The sequence below is a fragment of the Nerophis ophidion genome, linkage group LG11 (assembly GCF_033978795.1).
Source record: "Nerophis ophidion isolate RoL-2023_Sa linkage group LG11, RoL_Noph_v1.0, whole genome shotgun sequence".
Lineage (NCBI taxonomy): Eukaryota > Metazoa > Chordata > Actinopteri > Syngnathiformes > Syngnathidae > Nerophis > Nerophis ophidion.
This window is the reverse complement of record NC_084621.1, coordinates 16,306,320-16,322,818: the sequence shown is the minus strand read 5'-3', so window position 1 is coordinate 16,322,818 and position 16,499 is coordinate 16,306,320. Positions and strand designations below refer to the sequence as shown.

The 16,499-nt window shown below is 38.6% G+C and overlaps 1 protein-coding gene across 1 annotated transcript in view; it reads left to right on the top strand.

The window, feature by feature from the left end:
• Positions 1-323: 323 nt before the first annotated feature.
• fam110d (family with sequence similarity 110 member D) overlaps positions 324-16,499 on the top strand; it is a 47,604-nt gene continuing 31,428 nt past the window's right edge. Inside the window, exon 1 of the mRNA XM_061915168.1 lies at positions 324-468. The gene's annotated coding sequence lies outside the window, so the exon portion shown is untranslated. The remainder of the gene's footprint in view (positions 469-16,499) is intronic.

Genomic DNA, 16,499 nt, shown 5'->3' with positions numbered 1-16,499 from the left:
CGCACACACGCGCACACACAAACAAACACATGCACACACACTCACACACACACACTCACACACATGCACGTGCGTGCACACACACAAGCACACGCACACACGCGCACACACAAACACAAACACACACACACACGCATACACACACACACACATACACACGTACACACATGCACACGTGCACACACACATCTACCTGACCCCTCCCCCCGCCCCTCTCTCTCTCTCTCTCTCTCTCTCTCTCTCTCTCTCTCTCTCTCTCTCTCTCTCTCTCTCTCTCCCCCAGTGTGTGTGCAGGACTCCCTGCTTCATTACATGAGAGCCAAGTCCACGCAGCAGAGTGCAGTGCAAGAGTCACACACACACACACACACACGCACACACACATTTATCCACGCACTAGGAGAGAACTCGGCGCTTTGCACGATGGTTGGCAAGTAGGAGAGGATTAAAAAAAAGGCCAACACGAAGGTAAGCACGACGTCTTATTTCTGGTGGTGGTGCGTTCACGGACCTCCTGACGTGTTGTCTGCTAATTGTTGCTTCTTGAGAGGCGACCTTTAATTCTCTTGCTGACATTTGGACGAGAAACTGGCTGATATGATGGGATTAGAGAGGAGTTCGTATACATAATAACTAGTTTGATATTGCGTTGACCATGCTGGTGAACATCAGTACAAATGTACTAACTTCTTATAAGTAAAGTAGTAACTTCTGATCATTATAAATGTTATTTATTCCTAATTTAACTGTTTACATGCCACTAAGGTGCTTCTAACTACTTTCCCTACTTATTTATCCATCAGTGAAACATGTTGATGCTGCACATTGAATATTGTGGAGTGTTTCTTTTCTATATACAAGTTTTTATTTATTTTATTTCTGCTTGTATTTATTAGGGACAGAGTACCCTATTGAATTTCTAAGGTTTTGTTATTATTATTTGTATTTTTATTATTATGCCGCCACCTCTTTGAGCTGTAATTTGACCCCCTTAACATGCTTCAAAACTCAACAAATTTGACACACACATCAGGACTAGCAAAAATTGCCATTTAATAAAAAAAAACTAAACTCAAAATTGCACTCTAGCGCCCCCTAGGAAGAAAACAAAAACGCAACTGTCTGTATAACTACTGATCCATACTGATCATTTTGACCTTAGTCTGACCTTCAATGACTCACTGAAACCTTTTTAATCATCTTCCAGGTGTAAACACAAGGTAACCACCTTTCGTAATCCTAAAAAAAATAACTTTATTTACTCACTTATTAATCGTGTTAACCAAAGTATTTACAAAGTACAGGGAAGAAGAAACAGCTTAAACATATTATTTAAAAATGTATCATCTTATTCAAGTATTGTGTGAATAATGATGAATGTCATTCAAGTGTAAAAAGAAGTTAAATAATATGAAAACAATGAGTCGCTAGTTAGTGAATATCATGCACCTCCTTTAATACGTGCAGTGCTAATTGTGGCCAGTAGAGGGCCGACGCTAATAGTGATAAGTCACAAACAATAATTGGTGTGTGAATGTTGTGTCATTTCAATATGTGTAAGCATTTGTATTTATTGTGTAAATAAACCTATTTTATTTATGTTAAATACACAATGACGGTTATACTTTTGTTATTCTTATTAGGGACCAATGTCCCTTTGGGACAGAGGACCCTATTGAATTTCTAAAGTTTTATTATTATTATTATTTTATTTATTTATTATACCGCTGCCTCTTTGAGCTGTAATTTGACCCCCTTAACATGCTTCAAAACTCACCAAATTTACACACACATCAGGACTGGCGAGAATTGCGATCTAATTAAAAAAAAAACAGACCCCAAAACTCAAAATTGCGCTCTTGCGCCCCGTAGGAAGAAAACACAGACAAAACGGTCTATAACTTCCTGTAGGAATGCCGTAGAAACATGAAACAAAAAACACTACGTAGGTCTCAGTTAGACCTATATTTCATCCAGTGAGACCCCCCGACTAAAATCAACAGGAAGTTTGCTATTCCCAATTAAATACAAAAGTTGGCTAAAAAATGTTGTATTTTTCCAAACATTATCTCCTCTGAGGGCGTTTGTCGTTTCGGCTTCTAATAAGCACAGAAGAGAGATTGAACCCTTCTGATTAAAAGTCAAAGAAAGAGTTTTAATTACTACCCCGGTTTGGATTTTATGAGCCGGCAAAGAACCATTGCGTTGCTGCTGTTGTCACAAAATGGAAGATTTCTGCTCAGAAATAACTGTAGGACTGTCATACACACGTGAAACAAAAACCTCAATGTAGGTCTCACTGAGACTTATATTTCATTCACTGACCGCCCCCAACTAAAATCAACAGGAAATTTGCTATTCCCACTTCAATACAACAACTGCATTATATTCACCATGCATTAGAGTCTCAAAATGGCGGCACCAAGGCGTCCTTATAAAAAATGTTATTACTATGAGACTAATAATCTATCCATCCATCTCCTACCGCTTATCTGGGCTTGGTTCACGGGGGCAGCAGCCATAGCGGTCCCGTCCATTGCTGCTTGCAGCTTTAATTTTATGTTTATATTTTCAGAAAAAAACATAAAAGACTTGTAAAGAAGTAAAACTAAGGAAGGAAAATACTTTAAAATAAGAAATCTACTTAGGGGTTGGAGTGTCCGCCCTGAGATGGGTTTATCGTGAGTTCAAACCCCGGCCGAGTCATACCAACTTCATTACCTACCTGCTTGGCACTCAGCATCAAAGGTTGGAATTGGGGGTTAAATCACCAAATAATGATTCCCGGGCGTGGCCACCGCTGCTGCTCACTGCTCACCTAACCTCCCAAGGGGTGATCAAGGCGCATGGGAGTGCAGAGAATAATTTCACCACTTCTAGTGTGTGTGTGGGACAATCATTGGCACTTTAACTTTAACATCAATCCTCAACAAAAACTGGAGCTTCTGTTTCTTCAAGCTGTTAACTAGCTGCACACGCCGGAAAGGAGCAGCGAGGGCAGACTAATGGATTTAATGACAGTGCAGTGTGAAATATGTTTTTACTTTGCAATTAAGTGAACGTAGTCTCCCAGAAATATCACCTGCACGTCCACATTTCGATGTCCGGCCCTTGAAACCGCGGCCCCCGTTCATGATGTAGTTGAATATCCCCGGAGTATACCTTTACCCTGTTAACGTTTAGTCATTTCCACGCCTGGGTGAAGTCACAGAAATGACTCCACTGGCTTCCAACTTTGGTATTCTCCAAACATCTTCCAATTAGTCAATAATCAATGATGTCATTGCCCTCAAGGGTCATTTCCACCTTGACCCGGGCTCCTAACTCTTCACTGGTACGGCTTGGAGGTTTGCTGGGTGTCAGGTCAGGGCCGTAAACAAGCCGGTCAGACTAAACACAGCACACGTGTCCTCTAAACATTCACCACGTCTTCTTGATTTTTGTGTCCCTCACTTCCTTCTGCTCGTTGGCGGGGGGGTCAGGTTGCAGGTTTCTTCTTAAAGGCCTACTGAAATGAGATGTTCTTATTTAAACGGAGATAGCAGGTCCATTCTGTGTCATACTTGATCATTTCGCGATATTGCCATATTTTTGCTGAAAGGATTTAGTAGAGAACATCCACGATAAAGTTTGCAACTTTTGGTCGCTAATAAAAAAGCCTTGCCTGTACCGGAAGTAGCAGACGATGTGCGCGTGACATCACGGGTTGTGGAGCTCCTCACATCTGAACATTGTTTATAATCATGGCCACCAGCAGCGAGAGCGATTCGGATCGAGAAAGTGACGATTTCCCCATTAATTTGAGAGAGGATGAAAGGTTTGTGGATGAGGAAAGTGAGAGTGAAGGGAAAAAAAAGACAAGGTCAGTAGGAGCAATTCAGATGTTATTAGACCAGTGTTCACCAATGCGGTGCCCGCGGGCACCAGGTCGCCCGTAAGAACCAGATGAGTCGCCCGCTGACCTGTTCTAAAAATAGCTCAAATAGCAGCACTTACCAGTGAGCTGCCTCTATTTTTTAAATTGTATTTATTTACTAGCAAGCTGGTCTCGCTTTGCTGGACATTTTTAATTCTAAGAGAGACAAAACTCAAATAGAATTAGAAAATCCAAAAAAATATTTTAAAGACTTGGTCTTCACTTGTTTAAATAAATTCATTTATTTTTTTACCCTGCTTCTTATAACTTTCAGAAAGACAATTTTAGAGAAAAAATAGAACCTTAAAAATGATTTTAGGATTTTTAAACACATATACCTTTTTACCTTTTAAATTCCTTCCTCTTCTTTCCTGACAATTTAAATCAATATTCAAGGATTTTTTTTTTATTGTAAAGAATAATAAATACATTTTAATTGAATCCTTAATTTTAGCTTCTGTTTTTTCGACGAAGAATATTTGTGAAATATTTCTTCAAATTTATTATGATTAAAATTCCCTCCATCCATCCATTCTCTACCACTTATTCCCTTTTGGCGCCTATCTCAGCTACAATCGGGCAGAAGGCGGCGTACACCCTGGACAAGTCGCCACCTCATCGCAGGGCCAACACGGATAGACAGACAATATTCACAAAATTCAAAAGAAATATTCTGGCCAATCTAGAAAATCAAATTTAAATCTTATTTCAAAGTCTTTTGAATTTCTTTTAAAATTTTCGGAAATGTTCCGGAAAATCTCGAAGAAATAATGATTTGTCTTTGTTAGAAATATAGCTTGGTCCAATTTGTTATATATTCTAACAAAGTGCAGATTGGATTTTAACCTATTTAAAACATGTCATCAATATTCTAAAATTAATCTTAATCAGGAAAAATGACAAATGATGTTCCATAAAAAAAATTTTTTTTTTTTTTTTTCAAAAAGATTCGAAATAGCTAGTTTTTCTGTTCTTTTTTTGGGTAGAATTTTGAATTTTAAAGAGTCAAAATTGAATTAAAAATTTAATTTTTTTTCCTGTTTTCTCTTCTTTTAAACCGTTCAATTAAGTGTTTTTTTCATCATTTATTCTCTACAAAAAACCTTCCGTAAAAGGAAAAAAAATGTACGACGGAATGACAGACAGAAATACCCTTTTTTTTAAAATATATATACATATATATATATATATATATATATATATATATATATATATATATATATATATATATATATATATATATATATATATATATATATATATATATATATATATATACACACACTTAAATAAATTACCAGAAATAGCCAATTTGCTCAATTGGCCCTAATGTGTGAATGTGAATGTTGTCTGTCTATCTGTGTTGGCCCTGCGATGAGGTGGCGACTTGTCCAGGGTGTACTCCGCCTTCCGCCCGATTGTAGCTGAGATAGGCACCAGCGCCCCCCGCGACCCCGAAAGGGAATAAGCGGTAGAAAATGGATGGATATATATATATATATATATATATATATATATATATATATGTAGGTGTGGGAAAAAATCACAAGACTACTGATGATATATAATAAACAGTTTCTCTTTTAAGCATAGGTTGCATCTTTTATTACCACTGTTGTAAGGTTCAACATTATTGTCTTTGAGGTTCCAAATGTGTTTGCTGAGTTTGGACACATTTGGAACCTCAAAGACAATAATGTTGAATATTCAATAACATGGCAAATTCTTGCATCCAGCACACCTTACAACAGTGGTAATAAAAGATGCAACCTATGCTTAAAAGAGAAACTGTTTATTATATATCATCCAGATCTATCATCTCTCAACAAGCGCAGTGAAATCATTTCAACATGCCGCCATAGACGGAAACACTTCCTAGGTAACACATGAGCCAATCACCACACCCTACGCCTGCTTGTACCCACCCACTCTGTGCTCTATATAAACCACTGTATGTGAATGCTTCCATTAAAATCTCCTGATGATTGAGGGAACCCCTCATGAAACAGATCTGTAGAGATGAAGTTGTCTTGTGATTTTTTCCCACACCTACATATTGCGCTCTACCACGGTATCGAGCACTATTCTCTGGATAATCCAATCAAGACATATATATATATATATATATATATATCATCGCAGGGCCAACACAGATAGACAGACATATATATATATATATATATATATATATATATATATATATATATATAAAGAGAGAGGGAGAGAAAGAGAGAGAGAGATTTATTTTTTAAAGTTCCATCCATCCATTTCCCACCGCTTATTCCCTTTTGGGGCCGCGGGGGGCGCTGGCGCCTATCTCAGCTACAATCGGGCAGAAGGCGGTGTACACCCTGGACAAGTTGCCACCTCATCGCAAGGCCGACACAGATAGACAGACAATATTCACAAAATTCAAAATAAAATATTTTGGAAAATCTAGAAAATCTTTAGAATAAAATTTTAATCTTATTTCAAAGTCTTTTGAATTTCATTTAAAATTTTTGTTCTGGAAAATCTAGAATAAATAATGATTTGTCTTTGTTAGAAATATAGCTTGGTCCAATTTGTTATATAGTCTAACAAAATAAAGAATGGATTTTAACCTATTTAAAACATGTCATCAAAATTCTAAAATTAATCTTAATCAGGAAAAATGACAAATGATCCATAAATTCTTTTTTTTTATTTTTTCAAAAAGATTCAAATTAGCTAATTTTTCTCAAATTTTTTTCGGTGCAATTTTGAATTTTAAAGATTCGAAATTGAAGATAAACTATGTTTCAACATATAATTGTTTTCCTGTTTTCTCCTCTTGTAAACAATTCAATTAAGTGTTTTTTCATCATTTATTCTCTACAAAAAACCTTCCGTAAAAGGAAAAAAAATGTACGAAGAAATGACAGGCAGAAATACCCTTTTTTTAATATATATATACATATATATAGAGAGAGAGATTTATTTTTTAAAGTTAAATTGAGCAAATTGGCTTTTTCTGGCAATTTATTTAAGTGTGTATCAAACTGGTAGCCCTTCGCATTAATCAGTACCCAAGAAGCAGCTCTTGCTTTCAAAAAGGTTGCTGACCCCTGTTTTCCCGGCTCATTTTCCTGCCCTGACTCACGCCGGAGTGTGCCAGCTGGGCAGCGTTCACACGTCTGATGTTGTCGTCCCCCGCGGCGCTCACCACAGCAGACATCCTCCTCCCGTTGAAGCCGGCGTCCACGCCCCAGAGGGGGCAACACTGACATCATGGGACGTGACTCAATCAAGCCTAATTCAGGGTTGTTGTTTTTTTCAAAGTGGCGTTTGCAGGTGTTGTTGTCGGCTTGTTGGATCCTGTTGTGTGTGAGAGAGAAAGATAAGTAGCATTGTCATCTGCAGGTCTGTTATTACCTCCACCAAGTCTCAGTTGGCCAGAAGGAGAGAGTTTTTGTTTCGCTCGCCCTTTCTTGGTTCGGTATGTTGGATTGTGCAATCTGGTTTTCAGTAGAAGTATTTTTATATTTGTCCCTCAATGCATCTTATACAAAAGCCAAAAGCAGTGAAGTTGTCACCTTGTGTAAAAGGTAAATAAAAAGAGAATACAATCATTTGGAAATCTTATATTCAATTGAATAGACTGCAAAGACAATATATTTCATGTTTTTTTTTTTGCAAATAATCATGAAGTTAGAATGTAATGGCAGCAACGCATTGCAAAAAAAGGCATTTTTACCAGTGTGTTACATGGCCTTTCCTTTTAACAACACTTAGTAAAGGTTTGGGAACTGAGGAGACACATTTTTGAAGTGGAATTCTTTCCCATTCTTGCTTGATGTACAGCTTAAGTTCTTGCCTCATATTTTAGCCTTCATATTTTCAATGTCTGGACTACAGGCAGGCCAGTCAAGTACCCGCACTCTTTTACTACAAAGCCCTGCTGTTGTAACACATGGCTTGGCGTTGTCTTGCTGAAATAAGCAGGGGCGTCCATGATAACAACATATGTTGCTCCAAAAGCTGTATGTACCTTTCAGCATTAATGGTGCCTTCACAGATGTGTAAGTTACCCATGCCTTGGGCACTAATACACCCCCATACCATCACACATGCTACCTTTTACACTTTGCGCCTAGAACAATCCGGATGGTTCTTTTCCCCTTTTGTCCGGAGGACACGACGTCCGCAGTTTCCAAAAACAATTTGAAATGTGAACTCGTCAGACCACAGAACACTTTTCCACTTTGCATCAGTCCGTCTTAGATGAGCTCGGGCCCAGCGAAGCCGGCGCCGTTTCTGGGTGTTGTTGATAAATGGCTTTCGCTTTCCATAGTAGGGTTTTAACTTGCACTTACGCCTAATTATTTTAAAACCTCTTTTCACTCCGGCACTTACCAAAGGCATGCAGTAACAATTTGAGTGTGATGTAAGCTTGGAACTTAAAACCTACTGAATAGCTCATAATCTTCTTCCCTTTATGCGATTTCAAATTACCGGTATTGAAATCAGCCTCCTCCAGTTTGAAAATGATGACAGGGGAAGTGTCACGAGTTTGACCAGGCGCTAATATTTTTGCGAAGCGGATTTGAAAATTGTTGGGAAATTGTGTCAGTAATTCAATCAATGTTTATTCATATAGCCCTAAATCACAAATGTCTCAAAGGACTGCACAAACCATTACGACTACGACATTCTCGGAAGAACCCACAAAAGGGCAAGGAAAACTCACACCCAGTGGGCAGGGAGAATTCACATCCAGTGGGACGCCAGTGACAATGCTGACTATGAGAAACCTTGGAGAGGACCTCAAATGTGGGCAACCCCCCCCCCCCCAGGGGACCGAAAACAATGGATGTCGAGCGGGTCTAACATGATACTGTGAAAGTTCAATCCATAGTGGCTCCAACACAGCCGCGAGAGTTCAGTTCAAAGCGGATCCAAGACAGCAGCGAGAGTCCCGTCCACAGGAAACCATCTCAAGCGGAGTCGGATCAGCAGCGTAGAGATGTCCCCAACCGATACACAGGCGAGCGGTCCATCATGGGTCCCGACTCTGGACAGCCAGTACTTCATCCCTGGTCATCGGACCGGACCCCCTCCACAAGGGAGTGGGGGACATAGGAGAAAAAAGAAAAGAAGCGGCAGATCAACTGGTCTAAAAAGGGGGTCTATTTAAAGGCTAGAGTATACAAATGAGTTTTAAGATTGGACTTAAATGCTTCTACTGAGGTAGCATCTCTAATTGTTTCCTGCAGAGCATTCCAGAGTACTGGAGCCCGAATGGAAAACGCTCTTTGGGCTTTAGGAATTACTAATAAGCCGGAGTCTTTTGAACGCAGATTTCTTGCCGGGACATATGGTACAATACAATCGGCAAGATAGGCTGGAGCTAGACCGTGTAGTATTTTATACGTAAGTAGTAAAACCTTAAAGTCACGTCTTAAGCTCACAGGAAGCCAGTGCAGGTGAGCCAGTATAGGTATATATATATGTATATATGTATATAAAGGTATAATAAGTACAGGCGTAATGTGATCAAACTTTCCTGTTCTTGTCAAAAGTCTAGCAGCCGCATTTTGTACCAACTGTAATCTTTTAATGCTAGACATGACGCATATTATATGCCCTGCGGCAATTCAAGGAAATACGGTATACATATATATATATATATATATATATGTATGTATATATATATATATATATATATATATATATATATATATATATATATATATATATATATATATATATATATGTGTATGTATGTATGTATGTATGTATGTATGTTTGTGGGAAAAATCACAAAACTACTTCATCTCTACAGAACTGTTTCATGAGGGGTTCCCTCAATCGTCAGGAGATTTTAAATGGAAGCATTCACATAACATGGTTTGTATAAGGCACAGAGCGGGTGGGTACAGGCAGGCGTAGGGGCGTGGTGATGCAGTTTCTCTTTTAAGCTTAAAAGAGAAACTGTTTATTATATATCACCCAGACCTGTCATCCCTCAACAAGCGCAGTGAAATTATATCAGCATGCCGTCACAGACGGAAACACCTCTTAGGTAACACATGAGCCAATCACCACGCCCCTACGCCTGCCTGTACCCACCCACTCTGTCCCCTATACAAACCATGTTATGTGAATGCTCCCATTAAAATCTCCTGACGATTGAGGGAACCCCTCATGAAACAGTTCTGTAGAGATGAAGTAGTCTTGTGATGCAATTTGTTTACATTTGTTCTAATTGGTATGATATATAGTTGTTTATAATTAAATGTATATAGAAGGGTAGGGAGAATGAGGTGGTTGCACGGCGTCACAGGGACACCATGTTATACGGTGGTTGCATGGCGTCACAGGGACACCATGTTATGGTGATGATAAAAGGTCATAAAGTGTACATACTTGCACAATGCTGCAGTGCAGCCCTAAAAACACGCTCCCTTGCGGAGGTAATGACCAGATTGTTGCTGCCACATCAGTCAGAGGATTTGAAAGACCCCTCATGTGTTTCCTATCATGACAATGTGCGGGCCTTCCTGCACCAACTTACGAACAAAGCGTGTTTCATGTTGCTCTCGGAGTCTGACTGCAAGCTTGCACATACGAGTCATGGCGGGAGGCTTGTAATTACAGAAGTACTTCCTGCTAATGAAAGCATGCACGCCCCGCCCCCTAATGAGCGCCATGCACAGCAGCTGGTTTGAGACACTTGATGGCGACACTTCCTACACGCTAACCATCTGAGCTTACAATTTTGCCTTATTGATCGCCGTAGCTACCCTGGGAACTTCCTGCTACGACCGCCCGCAGGAAGCACCGAGTCTGGGAATTGTTGTCCCTTTAAGTCGGACCTGAGGGAGGGAGGGCCGGACTTGGCTTTTCCTTTTTGGTTCTTCCCAACTGTTTGATGGGCTTCTGGCACACCGGCAACATGAAAATGTCCTGCTAGGATGAAGAATTAAGTGCTCTGGTTCAAACTGTGGAACACGTGCCACTAGTGCAGGGGTAGGGAACCTATGGCTCGCGAGCCAGATGTGGGTCTTTTGATGACCGCATCTGGCTCTCGGATAAATCTGAGCTGACATTGCTCAGCACGATAAATAATGAATAATTCCACTTGTAATTAAAAATAACGTTCAAAATATAAAACATTCTCATGCATTTTTATGTTCAAGAAGTTGCGTTAATGGTAAGAAGTAATTTATTTATTATTGGTTAGTGTGGGGCTTGCCCTCTTGGGGGTTCTTCAGACCACCAGGCACCGACATGAGAGCCTGTTACAGGGTTACAATATTTTTTTATTTTTCAATAAGTCTCTTAGTTGCTTTCCAACAATTGTCTTTTTCATGTTCGTTCTCGCTCTCTCCTGGCTGCTGCTTATAAACAGAGTGACAGGTGATTAGAAAACAAGGCCCAGCTGGGCCATCTACGCACCTGTCGCTGATTTCGAGGTCGGCCGTACCAACACCCCGCCTCGCTGCAGGCCCGCAGGCCACGGCCCCTCCACAGTTAGCTTAAGAATAACAATGTTATTCCAAAGAATAAGAGACTTATTATACTCTAGAAATGTTGGTCTTACTTGAAAATGCACGCGTTGAGTTGTGTTCAGTGTTGAAAAAAATATTATATGGCTCTTACATTAATACATTTTAAAAATATTTGGCTTCTTGGCCCTCTCTGCCAAAAAGGTTCCCGACCCCTGCACTAGTGGTACGCCAACAACAACAAAAAAATCACTTGATTAAAGTACAGTGTTTTATTTTAGTTAATTAAAATATTCAATATTAAATGTACAAACACCGTTTCCATATGAGTTGGGAAATTGTGTTAGATGTAAATATAAATGGAATACAATGATTTGCAAATCCTTTTCAACCCATATTCAGTTGAATGCACTACAAAGACAAGATATTCGATGTTCAAACTCATAAACTTTATTTTTTTTGCAAATAATAATTAGCTTAAAATTTCATGGCTGCAACACGTGCCAAAGTAGTTGGGAAAGGGCATGTTCACCACTGTGTTACATCACCTGTTCTTTTAACAACACTCAAATGTTTGTGAACTGAGGAAACTGTCAGAAGTATTTGTTGTCGAACCCCAAGATGCAGAGATAGAGTAAGGCATGGAGTGAACAAACATGATATCCATCCATCCATCCATTTTCTACCGCTTATTCCCTTTCAGGGTCGCGGGGGGCGCTGGCGCCTATCTCAGCTACAATCGGGCGGAAGGCGGGGTACACCCTGGACAAGTCGCCACCTCATCGCAGGGCCAACACAGATAGACAGACAACATACACACTCACATTCACACACTAGGGCCAATTTAGTGTTGCCAATCAACCTATCCCCAGCAAACATGATATAATAAAGATATTAAGACGAAATCAAACAAAGGTTTCAAACCAAAAGCACGCACGTGGGCGGATAATAAACAAAAGGCCTTTAGCATGGAAGCTAACAAGAAACAAAAAGGAACTTTAGCATGGAAGCTAGTGGATAACAAACAGAAAAACTGGAAATAGCTAATGGCTAACAAAACCAGCTTACCTCTACGACGACCAGGACAAGATGTAGCACGACAGGTACTAGCTGAAATGATGCCAGACACGACAGGTAGCAAAGACACAAGAGTGACATGAGGCAACGACAATACAATGATCCAGAAAATGACACAACACAAATCAGGTACAAATAGGAGTGGACTGATTGGCAACAGGTGTGGCCAAGTGCCAATCAGCCGCTGCTGAGGAGGAACACAGCACTCAGGGAACAAGACAGGAAGCTGACAAAAAAAAGAGCACAAGACAGGAGCTAAGGACAGGAAATACTAAACACAGAGGAAACAGACAAATGCAGAGGAAAAAACTAAAAAATAGACAAACTGTCAGGGGAAAGCCTGACAGAAACTATTTGTTGAAGCTTTGAAAGTGGAATTCTTTCCCATTCTTTTTTTATGTAGAGCTTCAGTCGTTCAACAGTCCGGGGTTTCCGCTGTCGTTTTTTACGCTTCATAATGCGCCACACATTTCGATGATAAAGGTATATATGTCATGTAGTAACATTCATAATAACATGTAATACATACATGAAGTAAGTATATGTGTAGTATCTAGTAACATTCATAATCACATGGGGACGGCGTGGTGCAGTGGAAGAGTGGCCGTGCGTTCAATCCCCGCCTAGTACCAACCTTGTCACGTCCATTGTGTCCTGAGCAAGGCACTTCACCCTTGCTCCTGATGGGTGCTGGTTAGCGCCTTGCATGGCAGCTCCCTCCATCAGTGTGTGAATGTGTTTGTGAATGGGTAAATGTGGAAGTAGTGTCAAAGCGCTTTGAGTACCTTGAAGGTAGAAAAGCACTATACAAGTACAACCCATTTATTTATTTATTTACATGTAATATATACATGATGTAGGTATATATGTCATGTAGTAACATTCATAATAACATGTAATATATACATGATGTAAGTATATATGTAGTATCTAGTAACATTTATAATAACATGTAATATATACATGATGTAAGTATAAAAATGTCATGTAGCAACGTTCATAATAACATGTAATATATACATGATGTAAGTATAGATGTAGTATCTAGTAACATTCATAATAACATGTAATATATGCATGATGTAAGTAAATATGTCATGTAGTAACATTCATAATAACATGTAATATATACATGATGTAAGTATATATGTCATGTAGTAACATTCATAATAACATGTAATATATACATGATGTAAGTATATATGTCATGTAGTAACATTCATAATAACATGTAATATATACATGATGTAAGTATATATGTCATGTAGTAACATTCATAATAACATGTAATATATACATGATGTAAGTATATACGTAGTATCTAGTAACATTTATAATAACATGTAATATATACATGATGTAAGTATATATATGTCATGTAGCAACGTTCATAATAACATGTAATATATACATGATGTAAGTATACATGTAGTATCTAGTAACATTCATAATAACATGTAATATATACATGTGTAAGTATATGTGTAGTATCTAGTAACATTCATAATAACATGTAATATATACATCATGTAAGTAAATATCTCATTTAGTAACATTCATAATAATGTAATATATACATGTGTAAGTATATGTGTAGTATCTAGTAACATTCATAATAACATGTAATATATACATGATGTGAGTATATATGTAGTATCTAGTAACATTAATAATAACATGTAATATATACATGAAGTAAGTATATGTGTTAAGTAGTAACATTCATAATAACTGTAGTGTGTAGCATGCTGGGAATTATCTGTGCATGTGATGGAAGAATGCACAGTGCAGGGTTGAAATTCTACTGAATTTGCATTAATTCAGGTTGTATTAGCTAATAATTATGCAAGTATATATGTAATGTAGTAACATTCATAATAACATGTAATATATACATGATGTAAGTATATATGTCATGTAGTAACATTCATAATAACATGTAATATATACCTGATGTAAGTATATATGTCATGTAGTAACATTCACAATAACATGTAATATATACATGATGTAAGTATACATGTAGTATCTAGTAACATTCATAATAACATGTAATATACACATGAAGTAAGTATATGTGTTAAGTAGTAGCATTCATAATAACTGTAGTGTGTAGCATGCTGGGAATTATCTGTGCATGTGATGGATGAATGCACTGCACATGTGATGAGGAATGCACTGTGAAGGGTTGAAATTCTACTGAAATTGCATTAAATCAGGTTGTATTAGCTAATAATTATGCAAGTATATATTTAATGTAGTAACATTCATAATAACATGTTATATATAGATGATGTAAGTATATATGTAGTATCTAGTAACATTTATAATAACATGTAATATATACATGATGTAAGTATATATGTAGTATCTAGTAACATTTATAATAACATGTAATATATACATGATGTAAGTATATATGTAGTATCTAGTAACATTCATAATAACATGTAATATACACATGAAGTAAGTATATGTGTTAAGTAGTAACATTCATAATAACTGTAGTGTGTAGCATGCTGGGAATTATCTGTGCATGTGATGGATGAATGCACTGCACATGTGATGAGGAATGCACAGTGCAGGGTTGAAATTCTACTGAATTTGCATTAAATCAGGTTGTATTAGCTAATAATTATGCAAGTATATATGTAATGTAGTAACATTCATAATAACATGTAATATATACATAATGTAATTATACATGTCATGTAGTAACATTCATAATTACATGTTATATATACATGATGTAAGTATATATGTCATGTAATAACATTCAAAATAACATGTAATATATAAATGATGTAAGTATATATGTAGTATCTAGTAACATTCATAATAACATGTAATATATACATCAAGTAAGTATATGTGTTAAGTAGTAACATTCATAATAATTGTAGTGTGTAGCATGCTGGAAATTATCTGTGCATGTGATGGATGAATGCACTCCACGTGTGATGGAGGAATGCACTGTGCAGGCAGGGTTGAAATTCTACTGGATTTGCATTAAATCAGGTTGTTTTAGCTAATTAGCATGTTGCATTCCATGTTTATTCCCATTAATTCTCGTGAATTCCCATGGAAAGTTTCCAACTTTGAATTTTCCCGGAATTTTGCAGCCCTTCTCAGAACACAACTACGTCCTGTCAGCGGAAAAGCGTCTCTAAGGCTAAAAGAAAAGGCAGTTGTTTCAAAAGAAGCTCAAGCAGCTTGCAGTCGTCAACACGGTTTCTAAGTTTGGATCCCACGCCTGACTCCGCTGTCACCGTGGCTTTCGTCATGTTCTCGAGCGGGCGCCCTCGCCGTTACATCAGCAGCCTCGTAAGTCCATCCATTATTTACGCCGGCGTCTCAAATAAGAGCCGACAGAAGTGCGTCTGACAGCTGTGAAAGGTCCTCTCCTCGCCGCTCGCACATCCTCCTAATTGTTCACGCGCCTCCGCCGCTCGCTCACATCCTGTCACGCTCCCGGCGAGCCGTGCCGCTCGACCGTGAGGACGAGGGCGACCATGACGGCACGCGGGCCTTGTTCCGTGCGCCTCTGCACACGCTGTCTGTCCCCCGGGCTCGTCCACAGATGTGGATGTCTGATTCCGACGTGGAGGAAGACGAGGTTCTGCCGGTGAGTAACGAGAGCAGACAGCTGAGAGGTTCAGCTGAGGTTAAAGGCCTACTGAAATGAGATGTTCTTATTTAAACGGGGATAGCAGGTCCATTTTATGTGTCATACTTGATCATTTCGCCATTTTGCCATATTTTTGCTGAAAGGATTTAGTAGAGAACATCCACGATAAAGTTTGCAACTTTTGGTCGCTAATTAAAAAGCCTTGCCTGTACCGGAAGTAGCAGACGATGTGCGCGTGACGTCACGGGTTGTGGAGCTCCTCACATCTGAACATTGTTTACAATCATGGCCACCAGCAGCGAGAGCGATTCGGATCGAGAAAGCGACGATTTCCCCATTAATTTGAGCGAGGATGAAAGATTCTTGGACGAGGAAAGTGAGAGTGAAAAACTAGAAAAAGAAAAATTAA